Source organism: Pleurodeles waltl, chromosome 3_2, assembly GCF_031143425.1.
Source record: "Pleurodeles waltl isolate 20211129_DDA chromosome 3_2, aPleWal1.hap1.20221129, whole genome shotgun sequence".
NCBI lineage: Eukaryota > Metazoa > Chordata > Amphibia > Caudata > Salamandridae > Pleurodeles > Pleurodeles waltl.
In genome coordinates, this window is record NC_090441.1 from 34,469,721 (window position 1) to 34,483,197 (window position 13,477).

Genomic DNA, 13,477 nt, shown 5'->3' on the forward strand with positions numbered 1-13,477 from the left:
CAAGGGTAAATAGGAACCTAACAACTGTATGACTACCACCTCGATACCCATCCGATCTTTCTGGATGCTAATAAGAGAGAGCAGCGATTGGCTATATCAAATTCTGAGGTGAGGTCCCGAAGCGCAAGTACACAGGAGTTATTGAAGTCAAGAAGTTGAAGGGAATCATTCACAATTTGCAGGAGAGCTGTTTTCGTGCCACATCCCTATGTGAATCAAGACTGGAACACATGAAGGAGATCATTTGCTTGGATAGGTAGAGACAACTGAGAGGCTATGTTCCTTTCTATCACCTTCTCTAAGAAAGGAAGTATTCAAATCAGGTAGACGTTGTTTAGGTCAATTAACTCATCATTGCTTTTTTCAAGGCCGGGGGAGACTAGTGCTTAATTTATAAATAAAAAAAAGCCAGTGTCCAAAGCTCTCCTTTGAAACTCACGGCTGCGCCGAATACTGAGGCAGTGTAATCCTGAAGCCATCTCCTCTGGCCTCATTAATCCATTTACAGCCATTCCCTGCCCCTTCAGCTGACTTTTGCAGCTTTCTGCTTTTTCCTTTTGTGACGCTTTCTCACTTTTCTGTTCTTCCGTATTTCCCATCTGTGTCTTTTGCTCGCAGTAAATGCCTGATGCACAAAAATAAGTGACATGCCCCACACTGGAAACCACAGGCACAAATTACGCACTGGGGAGACCTTCCATGAAGAATTAATCAGCGAGGTTCAATGTGGCAGTAGCAGTTTGGCCTTTTCCTCCTTTCTCATGATATTAGGAAATGCTTCGGAGAATTGGTTGGATGGCTTGACTTTATTTATAGTTTCAAGCAACTTTGTCTCAGACATCGTGTCAAAGTGTGAGCATTAAACCCTGCGGGTTTGTGTGCAGTCATTAGAGATAAAGGAACTTGGTAAAACAACTTGTTCAATAGTCTTTACTTTGTCTGCAAAGAAGGTTGCAAATTCATCACATTCTGTTACCAGTCTAGAGGGTGTACTAGTGGAGGACTGGTAGTTCCATTGTTTTATGAAATACAAAAGAATCTTTGGATTGTTTTTGGCAGCATTAAGCATAGATTTAATGTGGCAAGATTTTGTTTTGCAGGCGGTCCCTTTATTGGTTCTTCTGGCAGCCATGAGAATAGAAAGACTAAAGGGAGAAGGTGCTTGCCCCCAATATTTCTCAAAATGTCTCAGATGTTTTTTTTTTAATATAAATCCTTTGAGAAATAAGGAAGAGAAGGTTTATGCTTTTCTTATTGCTCTTCAGTGGGGCATAATCATTAATCAGATTTTTGATGCACTTAGTGTATTTCTTAGTAAGACCATTAATATACTGGGGACCAGGGGTCAGGAAGTTACTCTGGGGATTGATAGCAAGACTGTTGATGTCAATATTTTTGGTATCCTGGAAACTTGAGTTGACTCATATTTTCTGGTGGACAAATAGTTACTTGGAACAGAATTTGAGGGTGGTCCAATCAATCTACTGGAATAAGATCCTCAACACTTAGGTGTTTGTCCTTGGAGATAATGAGAACTAGAATAGAGCCTTTGCAGTGAGCTATCCTCTGGTAGTGCTGAAGGAGGCCATTGTCATGGAAAAAAGAAAAGTGCAATTTGACCAGTTTATTGGTGTTCTCATTAGTGAAGTTTGAAGGTTCCAAGGAAGATGAGGGGCCCTGAGAGTATCAGCTAGAATAGATTAAATTCCACAAATTTTCCAATAAATGTGTTGATTTTGCCTGTACAATAGTAAATGATGTTTAGCCTATGACTGGAGGACCTGTGAGGATACGTTAGAAGAGATAGGTATTAGAATGAACAGAATTTTACAGGAGGAAGAAGTCTACAACCAAGTGTGCTCCTGTAAATGATAGCTTCCTCAGCCCATGTCTGGATTATTGATCACACTGGGGGATAGAATAATGTGGAATGTGAAGAAAGTCTTGAATGTGATACATGAGGAAACATCATTGAGATAGGTTTTATTAAGGACTAGGATATCAAGTTTGACGTGAAGAACTGTGTTTGAAAGTTCCATGCAGTATTTGACTGCAGATTGGTAATTATGGAGAAGACACTGTAGAGTATAGTGTGTGAGGTGAAAGACAGGGCAATAAGTGTATATAGTGGGGACATGAATGAGGCTAGAAGATGTCTTATTCAAAGGTAGAGGGTGTAGATAGGAGGACTGTGATTGTGGATGGTGTGAATGGAGCAGATACTTTGGACATGAAAGGGGGGGCGTTTGTTTACTATATTTAATTTACCATAACTTTCAACAAGATCCCTAAGCTCATTGTCACCCAAAGTGGGATTTATTCTGTTGGGTATCAGCCCAGGGGTTCTTCTTTGCAGAATGAGGACTCATTTGAAGATGAAGTGTATGTCTGTGTAGGATGTTAAACCACTGAAAAAAGAGTATGAATGGTTTTAAAAAGCGCCTCTGGCTACAGTCATATTGTTTGGCAATTAAAAACTGAGGGGGGAGAGTATCACTAGGCAGAGATTCTTGTTCTCCTGACAGAAATGTCATGTTTCTATGACTATGATGAGAAGTAGGCCAAGATGGCTGAACCTCAGTGAACTGAAAAGGGGGCAAAGTTTGCTCATGGGCCATCCTGTGTTCCTCAGCAAACTTTAAAAATCAAGAAGACCATGGAGGAGGAAGAAGCAGAAATAACACAAAGAAGTACGGGGTTCACTAATAAATCAAAGAGCGTGAGTAAGGGGCATGCTTATGCTCCCCGCTGCTCGAAAATGAGGTCAGTGCGACGCTGTGGAGTGTTGAAAAAACAGCGGGAATTTCCTTTACGGACTAGGTGGTCTCACACACCATATAGTGTCATGCTTCATCATTTGACCACCTAGTCCCACCCAGGTAGGGCAGTGCCACCTGGGCGGTCTCAACCTCACGGTTGAAAGAACAGGAAGAAGTGCGAAAATTAATTCTTGGTCTGGAAAAATTTGGGATCCAGCTAACCTAGGGAAAATAAAAACACCTAACCAGTCACCAGTGCAAAGTTACAATTTAATAATGGTGTCTGTTTGGTGTGGTTAAAAACAAAATGTGGGACACCTCCGTGAGAACAGGGACTCACAGGGTCACCTATCTAAAATTTGGTTGCCAACATGTTTCTGCCCTTAATAATGGGCCAAGGAAGGTCTCGGGGCATTCATTGGGGCCTCAGATCCCTAAGACTCACACTGGAGTGAAAGAGCCTACTCCAAAATAATGGAGAGTGAAAGTAATAAGATAATGGGCCTACCTTACCCAAGGAATTACCTTGAGGAGGCCTAAAGAATGTAAAACAGAGAGGTAATTAAAACAAAGGTGAAACACAACACTGCATAGCAAACCACACAAACACGTGAGAAGGAGAAAATTACTCATGCACAGTATATAAGTGGAAGACAATTCTTCCACTAACAACGAGGAGGAATTCTTACCCTATCCCTAGAGACTACTAGCCTCTGGTACCCAGGAGGGGGAGTGTCCCCTTATAGTCAAACACTAAGGATGAAAACAAGTGGTAAAGATAAGGAGGAGAAATATACACACACAAGAGAGGGTAAAGGAAGAAGCCGGCCAGAGAGGGCTCAGAAGACTCAGAGCTGATTCCACCTGAGTCTTAGCTATGTTGTGCAGATTCCCATAATTGTGACGACGGAGGGCCACTCAGCATGTCGTTATCTGTCCCAAGTCCTCAGTGTACCAAGCTGTACCTACCAGTGCATGCACAAGTGTTTCTGGGTTCAGCAGTCAATCTATGAAGGGCAGAGGGTCCCAGTGGTTGCAGGCATCATGGGAGCACCTCATCAGCAGCGCATCCATCACCCCAATACAAGTCCAGCTGGTGCTGGCCAAGGGTGGCAGAGAGGCAGAAAGAGAGGCGCAGGTAAGGTCACCAAGAATAAGAAGGTTTGGATCCCCTGGGAAATCAGATGAATGGCTCTAAAAGGTAAAAAATGTTCACAGTTTATTTTTTTTCTATGGCTAAAGGAGCATCTTAAACAGGCACCCACCTTGGCGTCCTTTTTCTCCCTCCATCTTACATACCAATTCTGTTTAAACAGCACCATCGTCCTGGGAGGAGGAGGGTGTGGGGAAGGAGAAGGTGAAAACCAATAAGGCGATGCGAAAGGCCACACAATAAAGTGTAATTACAATGCTCTAGCAATTAATACAGTTTACAATGAATTTAATCCACCTAGGCCTTGATAAGGAAACATAATATCAGACCAGATCTGATAACATGAATGAATAGGTCATTTGTCAGGAGTTTACATAACATCTGTTCGAAGGAAGGGCCACAATGTCTTTAGATTTCCAGCAGAATATTATCAGATATGCTGGTGGTTCATATTGTGAGTGTTCAATAGTTTGTGTTGTTAGAGGAGAGTCATTTTAGCAGGAGCTACAGATGTTGTTTTTGAGTAGATTTTGATCACATGTGCAGGCCATTCGAAACAATGTCCACCCCTGCTGTCCTCCATTGTAAAGGTTTTTTAATTCCACTCTAATGAAAGACAGTTCTAAATATGGCAGATGAATGTCTGCCATACCAATGTTGATAGAGTAGTGTCCAACGACACTGGACCGGGAGGGGTAGCAATGGAGTACTGACAATCAACCAATGGAATGCCCTCCATCATCACCAATGGAGGTATATCAGGCCAAACTCTAAATACCGAGGACGGATAACCAAAGGCTTGAAGGACAGATCAGGTCCGCAATGATGGGGAATGACAGTCTGTCTGCCAAACTCTGACTCATTGACACAATATCGTAGAAAACAATATTCTTGACAAAAATATAATTTACCACAATATTGTGCCCATAAACCTATAACGGTAAGTACAAAAATAACAAATGAAAAATATTGTTGACACTAATATTGCCTAAATATTAAATATGCAAATTTGATATGATATAAAATACATAAAGTCCACTAATATGTAATAATATATATAAATATGTATTTATATGAACACACAAAAACATGTGTTTGTGTTTATATAAATATATAGTTTAACATAATTAATATATTTATTGTACAGTATGTAAATTATTTAATGTTTGACATATAATACTATGAGAACATATATATGTGTATATATATATATATATATATATATATATATATATATATATATATATATATTATGTGTGTATTATATATAATTCATATACAATAACAAAATATAAACAAGTCAATACAAAAAATATATTCATTTAGGCAATGCATAAAATATTCAAAATTTCAAATTCCCAAAACACATGTACTAAACAACTATTAACATTAAAATAACTTTACAAATAAAAAGAGATAGTATAAAATATAAAAAAACTATTAATGCTATACAATCTATTTAACCAATATTATGAAAACTATTGGAGCCTAATAATAATAAATATACTGTTCCTGCTCTGGTTAAGCAACATTAGGGAAAGTGTTGTACTTCAGAGTAGTTAAATTTACTGTTCCTACTCCATTCATCACAATAGTTAAGAAAATGTTGGACTTCGGAGGGCTTAGATTTACTGTTCCTACTCCAGTCAATGCAACAGTAGGGAAAGTGTTGGGCTTCGGAGGGGTGAAATATACTACTCCCTCTCCAGTTTAAACAACAGTAGGGAAAGCGTTGGACTTTGGAGAGGTTAAATTTACTATTCTCACTCCAAACAGTGCAACAGTAGGAAAAGTGTTGGACTTCGGAGGGATCACTCTAGTCTGTGCAACAGGAGGGCAAGCATTGGATTTTGGAGGGATACATTTATTATTCCCACTCCAAACAGCACACATGTATGGAAAGTGTTGTAGTCCTACTACAGTCTAAACAAGAGTAGGGAATGTACTTCACTTCAATCACATTACATATCTAAGTAACAATTTAAGTATTCAAATATTAATTAGTTAACTTACGCTCCTATACCCCTACAAACCTAACATCCCCCAAGTAAAATATAAGTAAAATAAATCAGTATTCTACATATTATATCAAAAACGAATTAAATAATTAATTAACAATTAATATTAAATTGTTAATTATTATCTAATTAACTTCCCACCCTAAACCTCTACAAACCTTGCAGCTCACAACTAAAATATAAGCAAAATATTTAGGTAGTCCAAAAAAGCATTTAAATAATAATTTAAAAATTATTAATTAAATGTTAATTGTAACTTTATTAACTTCCCATCTTATACCCATACAAACCTAACTTCCCGCTTTTAAAATCAGAATCTCAAACACCCCTTTACTTTGACTAATTCTGTGACAATGTTGCCTTTGAAGCACTATTGTAAAACCAGACCAGTGCCCACTTTTGCTGTTACTCAAGATAGATTAGTAACTAACCAGGCCCAAAAAGCAGTGATTCTGGCCAAGGCCTGTCTGGCAGCTCGAAGTAAGGTAAGAAATACAGCTGAAGTTCCTGTGGCTAAAACAAAAATATTTAGGCCAGTAAAATATTAAATGCTACATTTCGATCCCTGGAGCAAATACTCCTCCTTCAGAGATATCTCATTGTAAATGGTGCCAGTAATGTGCATGTGTGGCAGCTTCTGTGGTATATGCTCAACTCCCAGGTCAATTTATTGCAATGATTCATGCTCTAGGTCTGTAAATAGATGTTTTGGACTTTATAATAGCACCACCTCGCCTAACATCCTATTAACTTTACTACCACAGTGATGGTCAATAAATGTTAGACTATGGGCCTGATTTAGAGTTTGGTGTATGGGTTACTCCATCACAAACATGACAGATAAACCCCCCCACCTGTCTTATAACAGCTGACATATGATATAATTCACTTAAAAAAGATGGACTGTCTACCAAACTCTAAATCGTGCCCTTTGTACTGCCTATGTGACACTGGGGATAGCCGGAATGCGTCCTGTGCATCCCGGGTGCAGTGTTTGATTAATGCCCACCAGAGACAGTGCTAATGTGTTTATTGTAAGATTATTCATATATGTGAATGACCTGTTTACTACATTCCATTAGGAGACATTTTTGTTTCTGTCCCTTCTCCATTTTTTTCCTAGCAAGCTAAATTGTATTTATAGTTTTCTCAAGAGGTAGGGGTCGAGCCAGTGAATTGTGTCTTGTTTTATTTTTGTTTTTATGGTTTTTACTTATATCTCATAGTAGTAAACATTACAAAAACAAAACAGTAAGAGAAAAAAATACACAATTACATTATTTCATGGAATATGGGATTGGTGAACTTGTACATTAAGACACTACATGGTTAACAAGGTGCTACATTGATACACAAACCAAATGCTATACACATACCTGGAGCCATAAAAGAGCTGTGATATGCCTACATGGAGCACTATATTCCCATGGTCATGTTCTGACAAATGCACAAGCCAGAGCTTCATGCAATAACATGCTTTATAGCAAGGACCAGCTGCAGCCAAGACATACAAATCATGATGCATAGCCAAAAGAGGGGCCCTCTATAAAATGTAGTGAGGGGTCCCCAAGACTCCCATAAATGGGGGCCTTTTAATGGTTAGGGAGCCCTCTGTGCTACAGGGACTTGCATTACAGTCATGTATTAACTGCCACACCTAACACTTTTTGCTTGTTCAAAACAGATAGAAAACATAATTTTTTTCATGAAATCAGGGAAAACCACAGAGTAAACAACCAGGGGCCAGATGTAGCAAAGGTTTTTACCCATTCTGTGTCTATGGGAAAAAGTGTTCGTACATATGGCCCCAGGTTTCTCCAGATCCATCAGAAGATTTTGATGCAGGAATACCAGTCACAATTGGGAATTCCTACCCTTCGGAATTCCCACACCACAGTCTGCATAACTCCTAACGAGTGCCTCAGTCTCTGTTTCACACCTGATTTCCATCTTTGAAATGATGGACGAGGTAGTAAAAAAAGGTTAAGTTAGTACCTTAACCTGTGAATTTCACACCTTTGTCGATTTTGTGTCGTAGCCAGTGTTGACCCCATCAATATTTATCTTTATTTTTTTCAGTGCAATGAACATGCATGAGCTTTAATTGAGGGAACTAGGGGCCAGATGTAGGAAGCCGTTTGCATGGTGCAAACTGCGAAAATCACAGTTTGCGCAATGCAAACGGCCTAACGCGATGCACATTCACAAATTGCGAGTCGGTACCGACTCGCAATTTGTGAATGCGACTCGCAAATAGGAAGGGGTGTTCCCTTCCTATTTGCGACTCGCATCGCAATTCAGAATTGCTTTGTGACCGCGAATGCGGTCGCAAAGCAACTCGCAGTTACCACCAGTGTCACACTGGTGGTAACTCATTCGCAAAAGGGAAGGGGTCCCCATGGGACCCCTTCCCCTTTGTGAATGTTGCCCAGAATGTTTTTTCAGAGCAGGCAGTGGTCCAATGGACCACTGCCTACACTGAAAAAACGAAACCAAATGGTTTCGGTATTTTTTTCATTTTGCAACTCGTTTTCCTTTAAGGAAAACGGGCTGCAAAAGGAAAACAAAAAACTGCTTTATTTAAAAAGCAGTCACAGACATGGAGGTCTGCTGACTTCAGCAGGCCACCATCCCTGTGAGTGCATGGACTCGCTATGGGGTCACAAAATGCGACCCACCTCATTAATATTGATGAGGTGGGTCTTTGCGACCCCATAGCGAGTCGCAGACGGTGTCTGAGACACCGTTCTGCATCCGAGATTGCGACTCGGAAATTGCGAGTTGGACAGACATTTGCTTTGATACAAATGTGTGCTGCAAAAAGGACCCGTGGTTTTTGCGACATGAATGAGTTAAGAAATTCTCTATTCATATCTTCTGACAAGCCAGCATGCTGTGTTTAATGAGAGCATCCTCAAAAAAGCCACCTAGAAGACAAGAAGGTGTATCTCCATGAATGGAGAGGAAAGTCCTTGAATATCATATACAAGTCCAAAGGCCAGCTGACTTAAAACTGCATGAAAGATGACTCTGGGAGAAAACCTGTGTAGGTCTCGCTCGTGAGTGAAATAGACGCATCGCAAGCCCTTTTTGACACACACTCGCCCGTGCGGGGTTATTTTTGACATACCCAAGGTACATTTTCACACTAACAGTGTTAGTGTGTGTTCAAAACTACATGAAGACTCTTTTTGCTTTTTAATTGATAACATGACTTGTGTATTGAGGGGTTTTGTCGTTTTGGTCTGGTTTTGTTTAGATAAATATTTCCTGTTTTTCTAAACCTATGTTGTGTCATTTTGTAGTGATTTCATTAAGTGACTGTGTGTGCTGGTACAATTACTTTACACCTAGCACTCTGAACTTTAGCCTACTGCTCTGCCAAGCTACCAAGGGGGTAAGCAGGGGTTAGCTGAGGGTGATTCTCTTTTACCCTGACTAGAGAGAGGGTCCTTGCTTGAACAGGGGTAACCTGACTGTCAACAAAAGACCCAATTTCTAACAGTTACATATTACACTTTACATTTGCAATATATTTTGAAGCTAATTAAAAACATCTGACTAAAGGGAAACAACACATAACAATAAAACACATTGCAGATTAAATCTGGAAAATTGCAAGTAAAAATATACATCAGTGAGAAACCTGAATAAATATCACAGGCTATCCATTAATCAGCCTGTGTTGCACTGCAGGTCTTATTTTCCTCCCTCATCGATGATAGAAATCCATACTAGCTGTCCATGGCTCCTACAGTCAAAAGTGAGTGGCAAGTTGGTGTGTGGCAGATATGGCGTGGATAGTGATGACTTATGTTAGTGATCTAGTCCTCCAACTTTTGGGCATCCAGCATGCCTGGTGCCATGGCTTACATGATTCATGAGAACTCTACAGGCTTATTAGCTAGGGCTGCTGTCACAATGGCAAGGAAGCCTGATGTTGACAGCCCTCACACATTTTTCCCCGGCCTCCCGTCAATGGCCAGAGAACTATCGATTGACACCAATTCAGCTCTGGAAGGTACCATCAAACACACAAATATTGTTGGGAGGAATGATTGAGGAAGCATTCCAAACCATCTTTCTTTTGCTCACCATATCATCTCAGTTTAGACCCAGCCATTTGCAAATCAGTCTTGCTCCTGCTCCAATAGGAACCGCCCAGCATAAACTGCCAAACAAGATCCCCTCTAAACTGGAACACAAGCAACACAAGACTCGGGTGTTGCTTGGTACTTGTGCCATAGTGAGCAAGGTGATGGGGGGGAATGCTTGCAATTTGTCTAACCACTGGGTAGCATTTCACCACTTTGTTTTTTGCCACCCTCAGAACTCCACTGACAAGCTTTCTTGTGCACTTTCTGAACCAGAACACAAGCAATCCAAGACCACCTCCGTCACAACTCAGATGGTGAACAGAGATGAGTGGTTCATTCTTCCAAGGGGCAGGGTACATGTTAGTGAGACCTTGTTCTAGTTGGCTTCCTTGGACTTCAGGGGTAATCTCTCCTTGTTTATCCAATTTGCTCCATTTGAGGAGTAACACTGCCTTCTAGTGGCTATTTTTGTTTTTTTATATCCATCATGGATTCTTTGAAAACATTTGGGTTTTCTGAAGATCAGTTCTTAGCTTTGGTAGGCAAGGATACAGATGGTGGGGATAGAAGCACTGTATTCAAGGAACATGAAGAAGATGGACTGACGTTGATCAATCTAAAAAAGAAAATGAAGAGAACTGAGGCACATGCCAATTTTATCTTAGAATACCTAAAGGTCGGAGTTATCCCTATGGGCCTCAGGGTCAGAAATATCCCTGGGCTTTTTGCAGAAATCTGCAATTTGTTTGAAAAATGGTCTCTGATAGCTAATCGATGCTCAAGGGACTAGATGATTTTGATTATAGAGACAGCAAAAGAAATGATCAGTGTCCTTGCGAATGAAATCACTGTCCTTAAAACAAAGATTAAACAAAAAGGAACACTTGAGGAAGCTGAGAAAGCATTAGAGACGATAGATGCAGAGATAGAAACATAGAATGAATATTTGATAAAAAGAAAGACAGAAAAACTCAGAAAGGATCTACGATTCTTTTCGCAAGATAGAGTTTATCCCTACTTGAGAGAAATTTTTTATTCAGAAGAGGTTAGCTCAGGACCTAATACTAATAATACCTTACACAAAAAACAGAGAGTTACATTCTCAGACACTTCTGAATCTAATGGGGAGGGAGGATCCAACAGGCATGACCTTACAAACAATAAAGCAATAAAAACGAATGCTTTTTTAGACAATTGAGGGAGCTGGAACAGCCGCCGGGGACTATCCCAGAAAAAAAGGAGACGAAGATTTTATCATCAGATGGACCAATCCCATCAGTTTCTACAAACAAGGAGACAACAATATTGGAAAACATAAACACGGGCAGGGCTCTCCCTATTTTTAATTTGACCAACTTTCCACTGGAACAGGACACTCTGGAGCTCCTAGGCAAAGGACTCACTTTTGTCCCTAGTCAAAGGATAAACAAGCTTGAAATTATGAAAGACATACAGGCCTTTTTTCCGTAAAGTTAGGCTTAAAAAATTCTTTCAAAATAGGGAGACTATTTTAGAACGGAACACTGAGGTTTTCAAACCCCAGTCTACGATTACTCAGAATTTACACTTATTAGGCCCTGAAGTAGGTGTCTTCGAAAAGATAGTTTCTAATAAAATCAATCATGTACTCAGATACGTCTCAGCCCCTGCTCCTAATCTTACATTAAAGCAGAGAGAAACTATGAAAGATCTTCACCAAAATAAAAATATCACAGTAAAACCGTGTGATAAAGGCGGAGGCATTGTTTTGCTGGACACTGAATCATGTAAACAAAAAATTATATCTATGCTCTCAGTTCCAGAACATTATCAAAGGGTGAGAGGCAATCCAAATGTACTTCTTTGCTTTAAGATTCAGACAATTTGCGAAAGGGGCATTCAGAATGGTAGCATATCTAAATCAGAGACTGACTTTCTTAGGGTCAGTAATCCGAAACTACCTGCAATATATGAGGTACCTAAGACACAAAAACAGATCAATAATCCTCCCCTTAGACTTATAGTTTCTACCATTGGTTAGGCTATGGAACCATTGTCTAAATACATTGATTCCTTTCTTAAACACTTGATTGCTAAATTTTCCTCCTATATTAAGGATATGGGACAAATGATAGTAAAAAAAAGGGACTCACATTTAACCCTGATAGGGGCATTTTTGATCACATTGGATATCGAGGCGTTATATACCAACATTCCCCAAGAGGAAGCCTATAATGCGGTTCAGCAGTTGCTGATGGAAGAGACTATCGATGTCCCTGTTGATTTCGTGATGAGTTGTCTTGAAATAGTGTTGGGGGACAATTTTCTTTAATTTGATGGAGACATATTTAGACAAATCAAAGGAGTAAGTATGGGAGCTGCATGTGCTCCAGGTGTGGCAAATATCTACATGGGTCTTTTTGAAAGGAAGTACATATGAAATGAAATTGCTCCATTCTTTGAGAATATCACTCATTGGGGGGCGTTACATTGATGATATTTCCTTTATCTGGGAAGATTATAGGGAACATCTTCAGAAATTTGTTGAGTGGCTTAATCTATGTGACAACAACCACAAATTTACCCCTAATTTCAACAATCAAAAAGTAGATTTTTTTTAGATATTCTCATCTTTGAGGAAAAGGGTAATCTTCAAGTGACTCTATGTACGAAACCTACAGCTAGGAACACGTTACTACATTTTGATAGCTATTATCCCAGCTGCCAACGACAGAGTATCCCATTTAGTCAGTTCCTCAGGATCTGGAGGAAGTGCAGTAGTATAAATGAATACGATAAGAATGCCAAGACAATGAAGGAGAACTTTCTTCATAGAGGATAACCTATAGGGTAATTCGGGAAGCCTATAAAAGGGCAAAATATTATGATCGTGACACCTTACCTGAACCACACCGAAAAAATGAACAATCTAGAATAGTATGTTTCGCCAGACATTCCAATATTGACAATAAGATACAAGGAATCATTAATACACATTGGAATATACTGAACACCAATAACGATTATGCTCCTCTCCCTAGACCTATGTTTGCTTTTAAGAAAAGCTCCAATTTGCGGGACAAATTGCATCAAGCTAGACTTATGAGAGAGAATATATTTACTCAGAAAAGCATTACAGGAACCAATCTCGTCTTGGGCAATCACCAGTGTGGAGTTTGCCATGCCTGTGCCCAAGCCATGGTATCTGACACTTTTCAGTACAATAGCAAAACAATATATTTAAAAACTATGACCAACTGTCAAAGCTCTAATGTCATATATTGCATGTGTCTATCTAGGATATGTGGGGGAGTGAGGAAGCCAATTTAGAGTTTGTTTCAGTGAGCATAAGTCAACAATCAGGAATCGGCGACTTCAAGCTCTTCTAGTTGATCACTGTATAGAGAAGGGACATCAGGAAGGGGAATTGAAATGGACCATCCTTGAGAAGATTGCAGTACCTCAAGGAGA